The 21,153-nt window shown below is 37.5% G+C and overlaps 1 protein-coding gene and 1 pseudogene across 1 annotated transcript in view; one reads left to right on the top strand and one right to left on the bottom strand.

Moving 5' to 3' along the window:
* The window catches only part of NRG1 (neuregulin 1), a 955,597-nt gene that overhangs the window by 487,131 nt on the left and 447,313 nt on the right, over positions 1-21,153 (bottom strand). The gene's annotated exons all lie outside the window — the stretch shown is intronic.
* On the top strand, positions 19,652-19,771 carry LOC120589094 (uncharacterized; annotated as a pseudogene).

Here is a 21,153-nt window from a genome sequence, read left to right on the forward strand (position 1 = left end):
TATAGAATGAAGAACGATTAAAATGGTTGAGGTGGGGAATAAAGTGAAAAAGATAAAAAATAAGAAGGGAAATGAGAAAGGAATTGAATACACACATATTTGCCCCACAACTGCCACTGCCAGTTACAGGAGCCAGTTGTTCATAAACTCTGTGTTGCCCCTGATTTCTCTCTACTTTAGTTGCTGAAGGACAATAAACCAAGCTTGTAATTTAACCAAAGACTTCTTGGCATAAACATAAGCAATTTAGCTTTGTCAATCACGTAGCAACCACACTGAAGAGCCAAGAACCCTAAAATTACATATATTTCTGACATACCAACGTCTTTACCTTTGCTAACTTTGTTTTCTTCCAGGGCCAAGGAGATGAGTTAAAAAGGAGTAGTTACGTACTGCAGATATTAATGAAGGACTGTGACCTCGTTCTTGGAGACAAAGATCACCTTTCTGGAACTCTCCTTTCTAAACTACTGGAGTGTGGGTGAGAAAAATAGAAAAAAAATCCAAACTATATTTGCTCCTAAGCCTTTCCCTAAATTCTTTTACTTCTGCCAAGGATGAAAGGAATTATTAATATGGTAGCATATATATCTTTATGTATTTTTTGCAGGTTTTACATCCACAGAAAAATTCCCTACTTAGAAATAAAGATCTGCCCATGGTTTGATGCTCAGCTCATCAAAAGCTATATTGTAGTCTGTGGAGTCCTTTACCAAACATAAGTGCCCTTGAGAGCTTGAAGCTCATCTCTGTTTCTGAGGTCAGTGCTTTCACATACATCAGGAAGGTCTGAGAGAGAAGGCATGTAGGGTGTTCAATGACTAAAGACAAGTTCCTGCCTTTCGGGTCCATTGGCTGCAAAACCAGAGCTGAGAACAATTCCACTGGCAGGGTTCCCTTCCTATCTATCTCTATCCTTAGAACTGAACCACCCATTGGATAAATATGATGAATCCATTGGTTCCTCTAATCCTTCTCAATTTGTTTTTCATTAAGGGCAGAAATAAATTTTTCTGTTCAGAGGATAGGCATTGCATTGCAGTTTCCAGTCTGAGTTATGCTACATTTGGAAGTTGGAAACAGAGGGTCAAGAGCCACCATAGAGAAAGAATCATGTTCACAAACCCTGTGGTGAGGATGGGTCACATTACATTCCTCCACACCCTGTGCTGAGAGTAAAACTTAATGCCCATGTAATAATGATTTTACCCAGCAGGTGGGAGTAATTACACACAGCTCATATTTCTAGGTAGCAAATTTCCTGCAAATTTATAATCAACAAAGGCATTGTGGTAGATCCCACAATTTCTTTGAATACTGGATTTGCTAACCCATTCTCCAATTCGCAAAACATATATGGTTAATCACAGCTCAAGAGTCTTGAGTTTACATCATAACTAAAGTTTTGCTAAAGATTAGAGCAACTTGCAAATATTTACCATGGAACTGAGCCTTTCATTATAATCTCTATTATACTGTTTTATGTTTTAATTTTTAACTTTTAAAATTTCATTTAACTGGGACAATTTTGTTCTTAGTATTTTCTTTTCACTCTTTACTTTCAGTCTGAAAATACAATGATTTTGCCATGAGTTTTGCTGTATCCTCATTGTGTATTTTAGCCAAATTTATATCTATGAAATACTAGTACACCTGAATTCAAGGTGAAACATTCACATAGACTCTCATGAAATTGAGAAGACTGATCTGTTCTCTTTGATCCAGATATTTTGACAATTTTCTGGCATAGATTAGCTTGCCAGCATTCCATGATGATGGATAAAATATTTTCTGAGGTCCAATGTTTTTTAATATCAATTTAGAGACATGTAAATAAAGTCAAATCTTCAACTTACTAGCCAAAGTAATATGCTTTGCCCTTTGCTTCACTTGGTAAGGTAAAAGGAATAAACAGTTGATCCTTAAACCCCATGGGAGTTAGGGGCACCATGCAGTCAAAAATCTGCTTATAACTTTTAACTTCCCTGAAACTTATTTGTCCCTTGGTATGGAGGGAATTGGTTCCAGTACCCCCATGGATATCAAAATATGCAGATGCTCAAGTCCCCTATATAAAATGGCAATGATCAGTACCTACAGTCAGCTCTGCACATCCTCAGACTCCCAACACCAGTCAAAAACAGTAGAGGGATTTATTGAAAAAAATCCATGTGTAAGCGGACCCACACAGTTCAAACCCATGTTGTTCAAGGGTCAACTATACCTTTTACTTTAGTCAATTCATCTCGTGGAATGTAATAAACAGAATTATTTTTATCTTTATCGATACAACTTTTGAACCAATCCTGTCACAGAAACTGACTAGATTAGTAATTCCTTCTTCCTGAGCACAGATTTCTCAGCCTCCTTAGACTTGGGTGGGGGCCATGTGCTAATTCTGACCAATGAAATGTGAGCAGAAGGGTGTGTGATTGCCAAAACAAGGTAGTTAAGAGTATGTATTGGGTGGGGGGTGCTGTATGCATGCTCATGACTCTTATCACACTCATTCTGTCTATGCTGGTTGCATAATGCCAAAGTGACTGTGAAGCCATGTGTTGAAGATGGAAGAGCCATCTCCCTCCGTTACAGCATAGGAAAACAAAATAGATGCCTGAGCCATCTCTTAGATAAGCAACTCCATCAAGAACAAATGCGCTAGAATTTGAACCAACGAGATACATGTTTCTGCTGTATTAAAACACTAATATTGAGGTCATAATTTTTTTACAGCAGTTAGCATTCCCTAAGTCATAAAAAATAATAGTGTTCTTTTTTTCAAGTTTGCATCTACTAGCACATCAACAAAATGCCTATACACAGGTAAAATGTGTCATGTTGCATACTATTTTTGATATAAACACTAAATTATCTTTTGTTTGAGGATTTTTTTTCACATTACTTTTAGCTTGAAAATACAATGATTTTGTCATGAGTTTCGCTATATCCTCATTGTGTATTTTAGCCAAATTTATATCTATAGAATACAAATACAACTGAATCTAAGGTGAAACATTTACACAGACACACAAAATTGGGATAACTCTAATATTATATAGCTCCCATACTTACTTTTATAATTTTAGGTTCGTGAATGGCCCCTTTATTTTATATGTGTATATATATAGGATCCTGGCCCATTTACGCAACATTGCCAGCTTGTACTACAGTCCCTCCTCCAACCTTAATTGAGTCAATGAGCCTCTGCCAATGACTTTCCAATTTCCCATTGTTTTCTCATCTTGAATTTGCAATTGTAATTTACCCAATGATTTATAAACTTTAAGTCCTATCAACTATTTGATTAGAAATATGTAATAATGTTTTATGTCTTTTTAAGGAGACAATGCTTGATGATGGAATGTGGAGTAGAGCTAGATTAGAACTCAGGACTCCAGAAATTCTGGTCCAGTGGACCATGAGACAAGGCATTTGCATTTATTCTCTTATGTCTTACTTAACAGTAAGACAATAAAGACCTGGAATGCTAACTTCTCCCTTCTGATGATGCTTAAAGACATCAGTGTGGTCGCAATAAGGGAAATGAAACGTGAATTTAATTATCTTTGACTATGTTTTAGGCTTTATCACTTGCAGCCACAACTTTCCTCATCTGTAAAGTGAGTGTCATCTAACATATCATTTTTCAAGGTGAGTCAGGAACACCCTTAAAACACAAGGCATTAATATACTAAAATATAAGTGTTCAAGTCCATAAATAAAGTTGAATTATTTTTTTTTTATAAAAAGGCTTTTCTAAAGGACTTTAGAAATCGCCACTCAAAAGAAAGATAAGAATACACCTAACTGTAGTAGTGTTTGTAAATGGAGATGTTCTATAAAACCCGTAAAATGTCTCATGTGTTTTAATCTAGTTTTAATACATTTTAATAAGGACAAAGAAACTTAATTACGACCCAAATCTGACAATATTAAAATCTCTTGCTCATAAAGGAGGTGTCTATAAGTTCTTTGGCTTTAGCACCAACCCAGACTTAGGGCCTGCTGCCTCTGAATGTCTGATTGTGTGTACATACATATATAGACATTCAGAATGTGATGTCTTGTTTCACTTGATGGTTAAGGGCATGGGCTCTAGAGTCCGGCTGAGTTCAAAGCCCACCCTCACTGTGACTGCTAGTATGACCTTGATCATGTTTCTTAATACCATTGCCTCTCATTTTCCTCATCTGAAGAATGAGAAAAACAATGATAATTTTCTTCATGAGTGGTTGTGAGAATAAATGTGAATTATTTCTCAAGAAATAGAGCATAGTTCCTGGTTATATGACAAATGTTCACCGAATAATAGCTATTTTTATTATCCTTCATCTTCATATTTAAATTGGTCCCCTTTATCCTTAGTCCTGTTAAATGAACCCAGCATGCCCACAAAGGTGAGCAGTGGCCTGCATAACAGCTTCTGTGGGTATCTGTGCTTTGCCTTCAGAATTTTCCCAGACCGCCCTTCATTATTCCACTCTCCCTCTACACTGGCTCTCACAAGTTGCCTCACAGGGGAAGAAACATGCTCTCTTCCCATGCCAGACTCGAATACATATTTATCTGCCCCAAGATACTTGTTTGGATGTTTAATAAGTCAGTAGATAAAATGAATTCTACTCTTGTGCTAGCTCAACTCAGAGAATCTAATCTGTAGCCAAATCATGGCTCTCCTATTACCACATTATATTTTATCACATGATGAAAAAGTTGGTCTCCAAAAATATACATTATTTGAATCATAATTGTAATATAGAGTGATTCATTCCATTTTGATTACTAGGAAAAATGTAACAGATTATTCATTAATTTACCTCCTAACCATTATAATAAGGTAAGCCTTTTCGGCAAAGGACATTATGTAATGTATTTGATTATTCTAATTATCACACATATTCTATATTTTTCATCAACCAACTGTTTCTTTATTTGAAAAATACTAGGAATAATTTTAGAGGAAATAATTCTATTCCCAGTTGACACATAAAGCCTTTTGTTTTTTCAATAATCAGTGTACTTCAGAAGTGAAACAAAGTTTATAGTTTCACACAATTCTGACTTAAGCTGCTGGTTTTGCTACTACTGATGCCAATGAATGCCTGAGACTCTCTCCTTCCACCATTCAAATTTCTGCCAGTGCCTCTCTTTGGGGAAACACATCTTGAAGACAGAGGGCAAGAGAACTATGTAGATGTGGTCGATGTGATGATCAGTTAGATGAACTGGGCATTCTCATCCTCACAGAAGATGTGACTAATGGCAGAAGAAGTGGCGATGGCTCTCTCTGGGCCATGGCTAGGTAATACTGACCCCTACCAAAACTCCTACGCAGGAAGAGGAGGGTATCTAGGGCAGTTTCTCGTGGATGAATGGATGGATATGACAATCAGGATGAATGTGACAGAGAAGTCTTCCCCTCCCGTGGAGTTTAAACCCTGGTACCCTAATTTCTCCTCTTTATCCCCACCCTTACCTCCCAACCACTCTAGCAGGTCTAACCTGTCCTCTTTCTCAAATCTGTTATGTTAGGAAAAACTGGAATGTTTGTATATGTATACCTAGAGAGGGGAGTAATGGTAGAGGCTTATCTCTTACAGGCTTATTTTCTTTCTAGATCCATTCAGTGTTTTGTATGGGGGTTGGGGGAAAATGTGTTCTATTTTCTATTGACCCAATTTATTCTATTTTACTTAGAGAAACAAGTTTAATTCTGCTGGCTAGCTTGTGATAACCAGTTTAAAGTGACTCCTGCTTTGTGATCTGTTTTGAGGTGAAGTGTACATATCATCGGAACCAAATAAAGGAGAAAATACAACTACATTTTGTTTGAGAAAATTCCCATTGATGAGCTGACGATTTCTTTACCTTTTTGTAATCCCATTCTTTCATTCTTGGCAGGAAGCACGTGACACTCTCATAATAGATACATAAAGAGTTTATGTGTGTTCTGGGGGTTAGAATATCAGAAAGTGATTATTGCTTCTAGATCGGAAGGGGCAACCGACTAAAAACTTTAGCTATTAGTTAAAAGGGGACATCAAACAGAGCTGTGGCATTCAGAAGAGGAATTAGCTACTGCCGACCACGGCCAGGCAAGGAGGGTTTGTGGGGAAATGAATGCCTGTGACTTTCTCCTTCCACCCTACAAATTCCTACCAGTGCCTCTCTTCAGAAAAACCCAACTAGAAGGCAGAGGGCAAAGGAGTCCTGTTGATGTGGTCCATAGATGCCAGTATCCCAGGACAGTTTGGGGGAGCCAGGTAGAGAATGAGTGAGGCAGAGAAAATGGAGAATTATCACCAAAGCAGATCTTTAAGAAACAAGCCATATATGCTCTCTCTCTCCCGTTCAAACTATAATTACCTGTCAAAGCACAGTTCAAGTGAGTTTCTTGGGAGCATCTCCTTATGACTCTAGATTTTATTGGTTTCTCTCTTATTTGAATTTATGGCACTTATAGTTTGCCTTAGTATTTTTTTCCTTATACATGTAAAGAAAGGGAGTTATAATTTGACATTTGAAATATTTATTTTTGTGGGATATTGGGGCTTGGTTGGAGGCTATATTGATGGATAGTTATTTTATATTTAACAGCATTGCTCCTTAAAAACATTAACTCCATACCTTAATATTTTTAAATTTTTTTTCTGAACTTTCTAGCTCAGTGTGCTCATGGGCTTTATTCTTTTAACACTAATTTATCAATTATCTTCTATATTTCCAAACCTGTGTGTCAAGGAATAAGGATATAGTCCCTAAACTCAGGGACTTCCTTCTTTTCATTCATTGATTTACTCATTTATTCCCCATCATTTTAGTGTGTACCTACTACATGTCAAATACTGTGTTAGGCACTGGGATTACGATGGTGACAGAAATATAGACATGATGTCATAGAACCTACAATCTACTAAGGGAGAAGCCATTCAAAAATGATTTTAAAAGCACAACATGAGCAAATGTAAAATCATAACTATGATGAGTGCAGTAAAAACAAGGCTACAGAGCCCAATGAGGATATAAGATAAAGGGCACTGACTTAGGGAGATCAGAGAAGGCTTCTTTGAGAATGTGGTCATTAATGTGAACCCAGAGGATATGAGGATAAGAGTTAACTAGGTGGCTGTTAGCTGGAGCACTCCAACCACAGGGAGCAGCAAAGACTATGTCTCTATAGACAGGATGGCAAGGGGGAGGAGTTAAGGAAAATGGTGGATTAGGATGATGTCCTAGGAGACTAGGCACAGAGGTGAGGGCCAGGAACTGCCTGCTGGGTAGGTCTTGGTAAATATTCTGGTCTTTGTACTAAGAACAATGGAAAGGCCTTGGGAGCTTAGGTTGTGGGGTAATAGGGTCATGTCTGCAACTTGAAATAATTGTTTTGACTTCTGTATGGAATAGAGTAGTTCAGGTGAGAAGTAATGGTAGCTTGGACTAGGATATAAAGGAAGAGAGAAAGAGAAGTAGATAAATTTGAACATGAGGAAAACAATCAATAAGAACTTGGTGGATCACTGGATATAGAAGTAAGAAATATAAAAACGGTGAGAAATTTTCTATCCTGCATTTGTAAAATTGGTAAGGAGATAGTCATTGAGACATGATATACTAGAATAGGACCAGATACAATGGGAGAGGAGAACAAAGTGACAAATAACATGCCATTCTCCAGTGAAATCAGAGTTATAACAACTTACATTAGAAGATATAATGGAAGCAAACAGGACTGAGAACTCATGGTCACTACAGTGTTTTATACAGCAACCAGAGCCAGGAGTATTGCCCAGTGGCACATCTATTGTCCTTTTCTAGCTCTAGTGACTTAGAAAATACCTAACACAAAACCATTTAGTATCTACGCGCAAGGAAAATATGAGAATGTGTCCTTCTCCCTTTGCACTTGGAAAAATTGAGATTTATGGCAGTTAATAACTTGGCTAAGGATATACGGTCTGAGTCAGCAGCAAAGTGAAGGAAAAAAAAATCAAGATTCAAAGAGCTGGAAGGAAATTTAGAAAGCATTTGACCTAGCCCCTTCATGGAGCAAGAGTAGAAATCTGTGTTCAGGTCTGACAGGTAGTTAGTTATTAACAGAGTTGTAACTAGAACCCAGGTGTCTTGACTCTCAGTCCTGCATTGTTTTTTTTCACTGCAGCACATTCACTGAGTTTCAAGCTAATGCTCCATTGCTCCACGATTTGGCCTCTCCCAGTAGCCAAAAGAATTCTTTCTGAAAGTGGTGGATAGAAAAAAAATATATTATGGAGCAATTGAGGCCCAACTATGTCGGGTAAAAATGTAAGCTGATGTGAACTTTGGCAAGTCTATGAGCGGCACATGTGAGAACGATTATGACAATTCCCTGAGATCTCAATTTCTTCATCAATAAAATGTGATAGTTGTGAATAATTATGTTCTTGTTCTATAAATTATGGTTCTATGTATGATTCCCTCAACATCTAAATACCCTGCCTGGACTTGGGAAAATAACCCTACCTTTCATTGTTTGGAATATGTTTCCTGATGAAAGTGGATATGTGCTGGTTTTTATCATTGAACATATTTTCATGTTTAAACTCCAGAGAAAGTGAGAGGAAAGCATAAAACAGGAAGCATCTGTATTTTTAACTGGCAGAGCAAGTGGAATTTGATGTGGCTTCAACATTTTTCACTGCCTTATATTAACAGATGGCTAGAATTCAAAATTGCTTTATATAAGAAAACGGGTAGAAACTTGTAAGAAGACCTTGCAGAGGAAAGAAGGAAAAAGGGAAGTAAAGAAGAAAGAGTGGAAGAAAGAAAGAGGGAGGGAAGAAAAGGTAGAAGGTAGGAAGGATGGGGAGGGGAGAGAAGAAAGGGGGAAACCTATGAATACTATCAAGTATTACTAACATCACTGCAGGGAGAAGAGGAGGAAGGAAAGGGGCAGGGATGAGGAAGACAAAGGGAGAAGTAAATCAAAGAGGAGGGAAAGGGGAAAAGCAGAAGAGGAATGGAAAGGAGAGAGAGAGAGAGAGAGAAAGATTGCAGAGTTGCATTGCCTTCCTCAGTATGGCTTAGAGATAGGGCATGGGGTTCAGAGCTAGTTGATCTATTTGGAAGTCTTGATTCTGCCACGGTTTGCTAATTGAGCACTCTAAATTATACAGACTCTCGTTTTCCTCGTCAGAAAGATAAAGCAGCCAAGAAAGAACAAGAGAAGAGTTTCAGGTGAACAAAACTTCAACAAAGAACATGCTTGTTGTTTGCTCAAAAGCATATATGTTTGGTAGGACTTGGTCCCAACACCTGGATTGAAGCACAGAGTTTCTCTCGTTGACTTAGAAGGGAGTTTAGCAGCCAGGGTGGTTATTTGATCTCTAGAACTAAACTGTTAATAAGTCTTCTCATCCCACTTTTTAGACTTCCAATGGTCTTCTGTTTTCTGTGCTTCGATTTCTTTTTATATCCAACGAAGAATACTATACTTTCTTCCCTAGTGTAACCATGAATTCTAAAGTTTTCCAAACTTAAGGCTCTCTGAGAGATTAGAAATGCATGGAAATTCAGATCCAAGTAAGATTCTTCTACAGCTTTTCAATGGAATTCTTGACTTAAAAAGCAACAAGTATGCAATACTTTGCTGTTAATGAGAGACATTTAGGGAATTTCTGGTTGGCATATACCTAACACATACTTTATTATACTTGAATTATGAATAGTAAGTGAATTCAGCTGGTAGACCATGAAGGCAGGAACCTGTTTTTCTCTCATTTTCCTCCTCAATAGTGCAACTTGCTATCTACCTTTTTCTTTTTCTCCTTCTTTTCTGTACTCAGCCTTCCTTCTCTCTATCAGAATCAGTCTACAGCAGAACAGAAGTGGGAGGGCTCTCAGCAGCGAGGAGAGAGGTGAAACATAAAGGATATGTACATCCTGGGGTTGCTTCTTCTTCCTCTATGTCTGGAGCTGGCTGTGAGCTGGTCCCTGCGTGGTCTCCTACCCCTCCTTGCCTCTTGCCTCCTTCCTTCTAGGCCTCTACATCTCTTCTGCCGCTGCCTCTGACCCCAAACTCCCAGCCTCGCTTGAGCCTTACTTCAGACCTTTGTGTACTCAGTGTTAGCGATTTTCTGCACTTCCCCCCTTTCACCACAGACTCTAAGAAAAGAGAAAAGAAAAAGTACCGGAACTGCTTTATACCTCATTGGTTTCTTATTGTTGCTAACAGAATTATTCATTTATTCTGAAGAGTAGAAAAGAAGTTCTTCCCCAATGGATGACGAGAGAGAACCCTGATTGAAAAACAACTAGTTGAGGCATTTGATTAGAAAGCAAGCTGGTTCTTATTGGGACTAACATTTGAAAAAAAGCACTTCTGCCACACTGTAAATTCTGTTGATTTTTTAGAATTAGAAAAAAACCTCTGGCTCTCGCTCTTAGCCACGTGGGGGATAGAGAATCCCCTCTCCTATTAAGCACCTGAAATCGAAATACGGTATGTCTTGTCTCAAAAAATTATTGTTATATATAGTTATTATTATTCTTTACCTTTGAGTTTCTTAACTTGGATACATTAGAATGGGTTCCTACATCCCTTCAAATTGACATGTCAATTTTTATGTGCAGATGTATATGTGTCATAGCAGGTGAATTTATTTAGACATGGGATTCATAGCTATTTATCTGATTAAAAAAATGTTTGATCTAAAAGTAGATAAGCAAACTTGCCCCATAGGTTAATTAATGTAAGGGGTTATTGTGGGCTGACCTGAGGATTTAATCCATTCAACACTCACTCTGAGAAAGATGCTTCTGGATTATAAACAACTCACTTAAAACCAGCTTGTGAAACATAATATTTTCTCATAAATTGGAGACTGACTATATAGCTTGAAATAATTCTGTATGAATTGATGTGTGCACTACATGCAACAAAGGAGTCTATTATTTAAAGAACTCTTATGAGAAATTATCTCATATTCATTGATCATTCCCTGCATTATATGAGTTATGAGTATGAATTAGATGTCCTTGAAACAGAGTACTTACATCTGACTAAAACCAGGTTCTAAGTCTTTTTTAAAACGTGTTTCTTTTATCCATTAACTTATCTTTAAAAATAAAAGTTAAATTTGGAATATGTGACAAAGACATCAGCATTTCTTCGAAAAGGGTCACAAGCATTCTGAATAGATTATAAATCTCTATCACCAGCACCCAACGTGAAGAGCTACCTCCCTGTAAGGACCATGACTTTGAGAAAACAGCATTTCCTTTTTCCTTATTCAGCAATATTTCTTTCTGATGGCATATCTGAACACTACATGAACAGTTACAATTATTATAGTGCAAAAAGTTATTCGAATACAGCTGTGGAGTTCTCTGCATACAAAATAAATAGCTAAATCACAAATAATTAGAGTCTTATTTTTAAATTTTGCTTCAGTTAGCCTAGCTCACTGATAAGACATTTATAGACTGGGTTAGAAATTTGCATTTCTCTCCCTCCTTCTCTACTCCCATTAAATGCTTCTGGTTTCCTCACTGGAAATACTGTGGAGGGCTTGAGGCATACAGAAAGTCTTAACTGATGATCTCTTAAATCCCTTCCAAGACTGAAATTCTATGACTATTACCCAAAGGCACTGGGCCTCACAGGTGCAATATTCAAGTTTGGAGCCTGAAGGAAAAGTTTGGCAGCTAATCTGCCCCTGTTCTTTCAGCTCATATAGGCTGTTGCCAGGTCCTCTTGCCCAGATTCTTGATTCCAGCTGCTTCATCTGGCTCTCTCCCTTTCATTTTTTGCCTACTTCTCTAGCAAGTACCAACAACTAAGGTTTCTGATCCTCATGGATTTTCCTGTCCACTGCTCACGTTTTTCCTTGACGTCATATTTCCTAAGATCTAACTTGCTGGGCTCTGGTGGCTTCCTCTGGCCTGACTTCAGTACAGCTCTAATCTATACCTGAGGCCATCCCACCTCCACCTCAGACTTGCTTTCCTGAGACTGACCTGCATTTGACTTTTATCTGGGAGGTTATTTTATTTCATTTATTTCTATGAGTTTTATTTTTGTCCAGATGAGAGCCTGATGCTTAGCTTTTCTGTTTAGGCCTTTTTGCTTTGTCTTGGCTTTTCTCTCAGACTTTTTCCAGGCCTTCCATCCAGGTGACATCCAGATGTGTCAAGAAATAATATTCTTCAACCTCTAATTCTTAGAAATCTCCCTAAAGCTACAAACATGTCATTTTGTCCTAGGTACCTGGGTTCTTGTGCAGCTCCTGTTATATATATATATATATATATATATATATATATATATATATATATATATATATATATATATATATATATAATTTTCTGTGTACTCCATTTCATATAGATACTCCTTAGCTAAGAAATCTCCAATTAATTTTTTTTCTCTCCTTTTTTCTGGACACCATTCTGGTTTACACCTGAAAAGATGACAAAGATAATACAATGTGTCCCATCTTCTTTGTTGCTGTCAATGTTGGTATTAGGTTGATAAATACTTGAATCTTAAACTAAACATTTGTAAACTGTTCTCTTTTCTTTGTCTTGGTTTTGGCCACCAAGAAACAAGTTAGAGGATAATTTGTGATAAATATGGAAATTGAACACTTTTTTTATCCACACTTTTATTTGAACATGGGCTAAAAGTGAAGGTCTAGGCCCCGTATAACCTCAAAGGCACTGACACAGTAAGGAGGCAACAGGCCCGGGTTCCTCTTCCTCTGCCACATTTACTCTCAGCGGGAGATATTCATAAATTAAAATGTGGCATTTATTGCTCCAGAAGGCTTTCAACCTTTTGCTCTTTTCTTTTGTGTACATAAAAGCAAATAAAAATGCAGTTTGTAAATGCAGTGCAGCCTCTGTTGCTTTGCATTATTTTCATTTATTTGATTGTCTTTTGAGACTTATATTTGACATATATGCACGGCTTCTTATAAGCAAGTGGATATGGTAATAAAGCATCTTAATAAATTCAGTCAGTACATATATAAGAATGATTTTTTAAAAAATTCCAGATCTTGCTGGTACTGCCAAGAAAACCAGCATTAGCAGATGAAAGAATTTCAAAGCGGAACTCAATATTGATCAGTCCTTTTACTTAGTATTCCCTTTGCATTTTGTTTCCAAAGAGCTTACAACCATTCATCAGGTTTTTTATGTCAAACCTGGTAGACAAAATATATGGTCAAACTCCACTTTTCAAGTTGGGACATTGAGATCTAGGGAAGTGTCTTCTCTGAAGCTACTGCCACCAACCAAAGAAAACTGTTTTACTTTTGGGGGGACTTGAGATAATTAAATGAAGTCCCTGCCACATAGTGGCCGCAGTATCTTATTCTGCCTTGATAAATCCACATCTGGTTTCTTTATCTATGACTATAAGTTGAAAACAATTGAAAATACTAACTCTTACTTCTTGGAGAGTTGTGAGGAGTCAATGAAATGGAATCCATATAGTGGCTAGAGGATAAATGTTTCCCAAATATTAGTTCCTCTCCACTCTCCTCCCTCCATGTCATACCCTATGATATTAAAATGCATAATCATTTACACTATTTCCAACACTGGTCACATGGCGTGGTGTCCCAGAATCATTTAGCAGTACCTAAAAACTTTTCTAAATCAGCAGAGGCGGTAAAGTAATCTGTACAAAAGTTTCTTTTAGGAGCTTCATAGTGGAGAGAGTCTGATATTTGGAGCTAAGTTCTACCTCTGCTACTTCCTCAATATGTTCTGATTATTGCACAGTAGTTAGTGCTCAGGCTCTGGCTCCTGACTATTTGGGTTCAAATCCTGGCTCCATTCTCTTTGCTATTATATCTGCCAGGGTAAATTACTTAATTTAGCTCTGCCTCAGTTTCCTCACCTCCAAAATGGAATATTAATAATGTTATAGGCTTGTTGTGAGGTTTAAATGCATTAATGCTCTCAAAATACTAGGTATATGTATTCAAGATATTTTAGCAGCTATTATTTTATTATTATTATTATTATTATTGTTAGTATTATTGTTGTTGTTACTACTACGACGACTACTATTTTGTCTCTCAATAACCCAAACAATAACTTTGTTTTAATATTACAAAAGACTTTCATATGTACTAGTTTATTTGAATATTATGTTTATACAGAAAAAAAAAAGGTGAGTTAATTGTTATTATCGCTAATTTATAGTAGTGTATTTCTTTTTGGAAGGGAGTAAATTATATAGTATTATTTAAAAATTTCTCAAACAATACAGAGAAATTCAAATTTAAAAATAAAAATAATGTTGAATTCCACTACCTAACAGTAAACCACAGTTAGCAGTTTGGTGAACACTCCCCAGGCACCATTTCTTGACACATATGTGTAGATAGATGTGTTACAAATGTGATCATACTCCATGTTCATTTAAAAAGCATTAATTAAATACCAAACTTGGATCTGGGAATATCGGTGGAGTTGGAGGAATGTAGATGATTTGAAAGATATTTGGTATTTAGAGGTTTCATGATAGATTAGATATGGGAGAAGAGAATTATGGGAGAGAGATGATTTATGGTTTTTGCCATATATAATAGGATCGGCTGGTGGGGTATTTATTTGGGAGGGAGCACTCATTAATGATGCTTTTTATTCATTAATATAGTATTTCATTATATGTATAATTTTTATGTGTAATTTAGTTAACTATTTCTTTATTGACAAACATTTTTGGTTGTTTCCAAGTTTTTCAAAATTTTCAACAAGACTACAGTGAATATCTTTATAAAGACATTTGGTTTTACATTTATCCAGGAAGGGGAAATTCCATGGCCAGAGGGTATCACAATATCCATTCTGATGGACACTGTCAAGTTGTCCTCCATAAAAGCTGCACCAATGAAAGTTCACATCAACAGAACAGGAGAGCGCCCTTCTATTATTCTACTCTTGCCAACCCCGGGTACCTGATCTTTTAAAAATTTCCTTTTAAAATGCCCACTGAAAAATAGAATAGGTGATGGATATTCAGAGAGGTTAAATAACTTACATGACATCACACACCTAGAGTAGTGAAGCTGGAGAGAAAATTCGATTTTCTATTGGCACAATGCTTGCTTTGCTTAATTTATAATTTTTAAGAATTATCTCTTAAAAAGCCAAAAAGTCAAACAAAACCAAAAGTCCAAACTCTTCACAAATAGCTTGTCTTAGGTCATACCCCCACTACTGAGGGTTAAGAAGAAATAACCCAGGCGTGTTGACATTCCTTTAACAAAGGGCCAAGTGGAATGATGTTTAAGAGACAACTCTGAAAGTCCTCCATCAAAGATTTCTCTCCTTCTGGGTCTTTGCACTGAAACCTCTATCAAGAAATTTATACCTTGGGGCTAAAATGTTACAAAACTAAAATTCTCTTTTTAAAACACAAAATATTCCTTTTTATGATAACAAGCACATTAAAACCATTGGCAGAGTGGAGTGATTTACCAAATTGATCACATTCAGAGCCCCAAAGAAATGAAGCTGACAGCACATGTTAGTTTTGATGTGGGAAGAGTCAGCCACAGAAAGGTGAGATGATGGGAGAATACATCTTACATCTAACATCTGCAACTCACAATGTAGCACACAGCCTGCCAACCACTTTAGAATGTTCAAAACAATTTAGACACTTCCTCAAATGAGATTCAAATTCTGCACAAAACACATGGAATAAATGTAGCCCATGAGTGTCACAATTCTACTTTCCTAATACGTTCCCCTCACCCCAGTATAGCCCCTATGAACACAGGCTTTTCACCAAAGAAGATAATGTGCCCAGAGGCAGAGCCCTTCTGGAGCACTCTGCAAGCTTAACAAGGGGATTGTTCTAAAGGAGACAGCAGTGACTGGAATTGGCTGGACTCTGGTACTCATGAGACCACAGGTTTCCTTTCTTTGGGAACCAATCTATATGTCTCATCCACTATGCTCCTGCCAAAATGCTTGGCAGAAAAAAGAAGAAAGGGTCTAGAGGTGAACTATAGAGGGAGAGAAGGAAATTAATGTTTACTACTTCTCTATACACCACACATCTTGCTAGGCATGTAATTATCTTATTAAATTCTCATGATAATCTCTCAATATAGGATTCCCTCGCCCTTTCTTTGCCACATATTTTTATGATGTTCTTCTTTTCCCAGCCAGCTTTTTGTAGAAATTAAAAGTTATTCCACATCTTAAAAGCTTGGCTACAACAAATAGGTGGAAGAAATGGCAAATGACACCTTTTTCAGAAAACAAATGTATGCTAAGATTAGCAACGACAAAACTTTCTTTAAAAAAAATTGTTTCCACCAAATCATGAAGCTTAAACATGATTTTATCAGTTCTCTGCTAGTGATGCCAAACAATTAAGGCTCAAGGAATGGGAATTTTCTTTCTAACATATATAGGTCTGTATTGCTGACAGGAAATCCAGCATAAGGAATGAAATAAAAAAATTTTAAATTGATTAAGGATCCTTAATATGCCTTGGGTTTATCATTCCGAATTGATTAAGGATCCTTGATATGCCTTGGGTTTATCATATTTATGTAGATAAGGAGGATCCAGGAGCCTAAACCTGATTCCATGATATACTTTGAAATTAATCCTCATTTGAGTAGTTTTGTAAAGGTCTACATTTTTCCTAAGGGAAGTAAAACCATCAAACTAGTTAGTAAGAAGTTATGCTTCAGTTCCAATTAATAAACATTTTACCACTTTTCTCACAGATCTTTTAGGAGGACCTAAAGGAACCCATGAGAAAAAGCTCCCATATAGTTAGAGGTTCCTATTCCTAGTTAAATACACAAGAGTCCTGGTGAACAACATTCAGGTTCTTGACTTTACGCTTTGCTCCAGAGGCACTGAGCAAAAAGATTTCCTGCTTCTCGCATGTCTTGTAATGCACCTAAAATTTCCATGTGATTAGACTCTACCCAAGAAATTATGAGAGAATTCAGCTTCTTCTATTCTGGCTGACACAAATGAGATTACATTAGAGTTTGGCGGCAGCATATTGACCCCCATAAAAACTATAGTCACTAAAAGAGTGTTTGTTGCCTTATGATTTGCATCCCTTCTCAAAGAATCCCAATGACCAGAGGTTATGCTCCAACTTTCCAAAGCCTGCAGGGAATTTGCTGAATTTTAGGGGAGTCATTGTCTTTATCCCCAAAGTTGTTGATTATAGTAAACACCTTAACACCATCCATAGGAGGCAGACTTTTATGATGTTAGTGTCTACTCATGTTCTAAAATCAGGTTATTCCATTATTTTTATACCTTCTCTTTATGGGAATTAGAGAAGGTACCCCCTCTAGGGTGGACACAGTCCCGTGCGTGGAACTAATTTTTAATAAATGGGGCACTTGCTGATTTGAGCCTTTAGCTGTGTACTATGTTCAGTATACATACAGTACAATCATTTATGGCAGCCTTGCAGGCATATAGGAAAAGTCATATGTTTTGGACTGAGTATTGGACTTGGGGAACAAAAACTTAGATTCGAGATTAATTAGAATTGTGTCAATATGTATTTATGGAAAATGTAATTCTTATCTGTTTATAAGAATGTCTTCTTTATTTTGAAAAAAATAATTAAGCGTCTAAGAATGACATTTATCTATTAAGGCACAGAATATTAGAAGTAAATAATCAGTAGGTTCTGGTTCAAGTATCCCAGAAAATAAGAAAGCAATTTGTTCCCTTTTGATTTTTTTTAAACTCTTTTTCTGGAAAGTCTCTCCTTGTCCCTCTCTGGGCCAGTCATTAGATACAACAAAAAAGTAGGGAAGAAGGAGAGATTGAGCCTTTGGTTGAATTTGGTTATGTCTAAGCCCTTGGATTTTTCCACTTGGTTGGCTAAGTCAAGTGTCTCCGTGAAGGTGAGGCTATTGAAACCCCAGTCAGACATGCAACTGGCAGCCTGGCTCTGCTACTACTTACACGCCAACAGAGGAGAAAAATGGAAGATGGAATAATGGAAATAAATGAGAACATGGGCAGTACCTCTCACTCAAACTTCAAATTCTGTCTCAAGAGCACATACACACATGCATCAAAAGCTAGCAATAAACTTAAAAACCCGAGCTGAGGAAAGGAAAAAAGCAAAGAGAGCCAGTGGTAGTCCAAAGGCCTGATGTGATCATTATGTTATTTTCAATTGTTGTGATCATGAAACATTTTTAAGTGTAATTCACTTATTTAAGTGGACCTCTTGAAGGGTCGCTCCTAGATTGCCATTTTTAGCCAGCCTGTGATGCCTGGGATGTGGTATAGAACATTCTGGACAAACTCTTGGCCCCTAAGAGTGTAAGCCTCCAAGAGGGCTTACAATTAATTTCACTGTAGAATGAACCAGATTCCACAACTATTTGAGCTTGGTGAACTCAAGTGTTTTCAAGAACACTTTACTAGAGATAGAATTAATATTCCTTTGATGGAGAAAATGAAAAGAAGGGAGAAATTATAGGAAGAGACCTATAAGACACTGACTTGATTTTTCTGTTTCCAAAGATTTGATAAAATCCCATATCAAAAGACAGTACAGAGCTAAGCCATTTCAGCCTAGCCGAAAGTCAAGTTTCCTCTATATCCTTACCATTTAATTCAATAAATACTTATTGTATACTTAGAAGACATTATTTAGGACACAAATTTATAGCATAGAATTTAAAAGTTATGAGAAAAAAGTACGAGTTCAGCTCATAATTTATTCAAATATACTTTAGATTTCTACGTAGAGTAAAGAGCTGTGCTAAAAAACAGTGCAGGGTGGGAGACCCATGGGTCCGTAGATTTGAGGTCATCTTGTCAAATCCTTTAGTGCGGCTCAAATAGTAGTAGACATTTATCAAGAATTTGGGGAATTCTTCTAAATATTTAACATGTATTAACTCCTGTGTTCTTTTTAGCAATCCAATGAGGAAAGTACTCCTATTGTATATGTTTTATCTTTGAGATTTTAGTGCCAAAGAGAGTTTATAAAACCCCCAAAACTTACAGGGTAGCAATGGGTAGAGCCAGTATTTAGGATCATGTAGTCTGGTTCTAGAGCTTAAGACTTCAACCACTTTGCTAAAGCACCCCTCCAAATGCTTACAGGGATCAGGAGAGAAATGCAGACTTGAAGACAGCTGAACTGGTTCCATAAGAAAGATAAGGAGTGGCAGACTTTATGGGACTGGGGAGTACAACACCCCATCTAGAGGGGGCAGTTCTTACTCAATTTTAGGCAGGAATCTGGGTCCTGTTGCCAGATCTGATTTTTCCAGACAAGCATACGATTGCATTTATTTTACGGGAAATCTCATGACTTAATCTCATGACTTAATCTCATGACTTTAAATGCTGAAAACTATTCCAAACAAATAAGCCAAAGAAAAGACATCCGGTAAGCTAGATATTTGTGACCTCTGTTTTGAATGGAGCAGCCAATATGACCTTTTCGGAGTTCATATTGCTCTTTGAGGATCAAATGAAAACTGTTCAACTTTTCATGGACATCTAAACCTAAAAAGACACTTGCAAGTCGTTTTGCAAATAATTTCATAGAGGTTATACATGGATCTCCTACAGGTCCCTGGACTTCCAGAGATGTAATCTCTGCTCAAAATGGGCAGCAAACATTCAGTGTGTTGTCTATGGCCATGCCACCCTGAATGTGCTCGATCCCGTCTGATCTCGGAAGCTAAGTAGGGTCGGGCCTGGTTAGTACTTGGATGGGAGACCACCTAGGAAGACTGGGGTGCTGTAGGTGTTTAAAAAAATATATTCAGTGTGTTGGTACCATGTCATTGGAAGTGCGTGGGCTCAGGACTTCACCTAGAACCCATTTAATCTGTGGGTTATTCACTGGAGAAAAAAATAAAGAAAAACCCAGGTCAAAATTTAAAAATCAAATTGCAGGAAAAAGAAAGGAAAACCCAAACCTAAAATAAATAAACAAACAAAGGAACAGTAACATCTTAAGAATGGTACCTTACTCAGCCTTCTGAGTAAATAAAAGAAATTTCTGCATGGCAGCTCTTTTTGCCTAGTAAACGTTAGATAAGACCAGCAGCATCTTTCAGGGTAAAGCAGTAATACACAGATGGGAATCTATAAACCTCTGCCTTGGCAGAATGATGAAACAAGAATTTCAGCCTAGGGTTACACACAGTCACACAGGTCTCTCTTTCTCTGTATCTCCGTATCTCTGTATCTCTCTCTCACACACGCACACATACGCACACACTCACAAACACACACTGTACACAGCTTTTCTTCACTCAGTTAGTTCACTAGCAATGATCACCATTTGTAACTAAAAAAGACAACTCTAGGCCCAATCATTTTTTTTTTCTTCTTCCCCCCACCCCCTACATTGTCATTCAGAATGTCTGTCCTTGGCTTTATGACTGAAGACACTTTCAGCAGATCCTCATTGTCTTGCTGCCCTGCCTTTCTGCCTCTCTCAGTCACCAGATGCCTTTGTGTGATAAGGGCCACCCTGTCTCCATGCTGACTGGCCTGTTATGGCTGACCTTCTCTAGCAGGTTCCAACTTGGCCACATGATTCTAGCTTTGTTTGTTTGTTTGTTCTTTCCCACTTCGGCTCTTTACAGAGCAGATGATGGCCTCATTGGAGGTTAAATTGACACTAACCAGAAATGCACAGGAATGACAGGCAGATGGAGGGAGGCTTACAGACTCAAAAAGCCTCCTATAGCAAAGTGTGATACAGTGTGATCAACTCCACACTGATGATAATCCAATACAGTGATTCTCAACAAAGTGCCAACTGCTCCCAAGGAGTAAAACCGGCAGAATTTCCAATGCATGCATGTGCATGGATGTGTGCACGGACATGTTTCCAATGGATGTGATCTGTTGACTTTGCAAGAGAGAAGGTAACTACAGTGGTGGATGAAATGCTGTGGAGTATAAGCTTCAGGCAGTGAGCAGGGTCAACTAATCACCCTAACCGCTTCTCACATTTCATCACCTTGTTCTTATATTGACCCATAAAAGTCCCCCGAGAAACATGTCTGTCTAGTATTTGGTGTAGAACTCAGTTCATGCCATTGCAATTCGCTTTAACTCAAGGGTGTACTGAGACCCTGATATATGTTAGGCACAGTGGAAATACTGGGGAATAAC

Source organism: Pteropus medius, unplaced genomic scaffold (genome assembly GCF_902729225.1).
Source record: "Pteropus medius unplaced genomic scaffold, Ma_sr-lr_union100, whole genome shotgun sequence".
Taxonomy (NCBI): Eukaryota; Metazoa; Chordata; class Mammalia; order Chiroptera; family Pteropodidae; genus Pteropus; species Pteropus medius.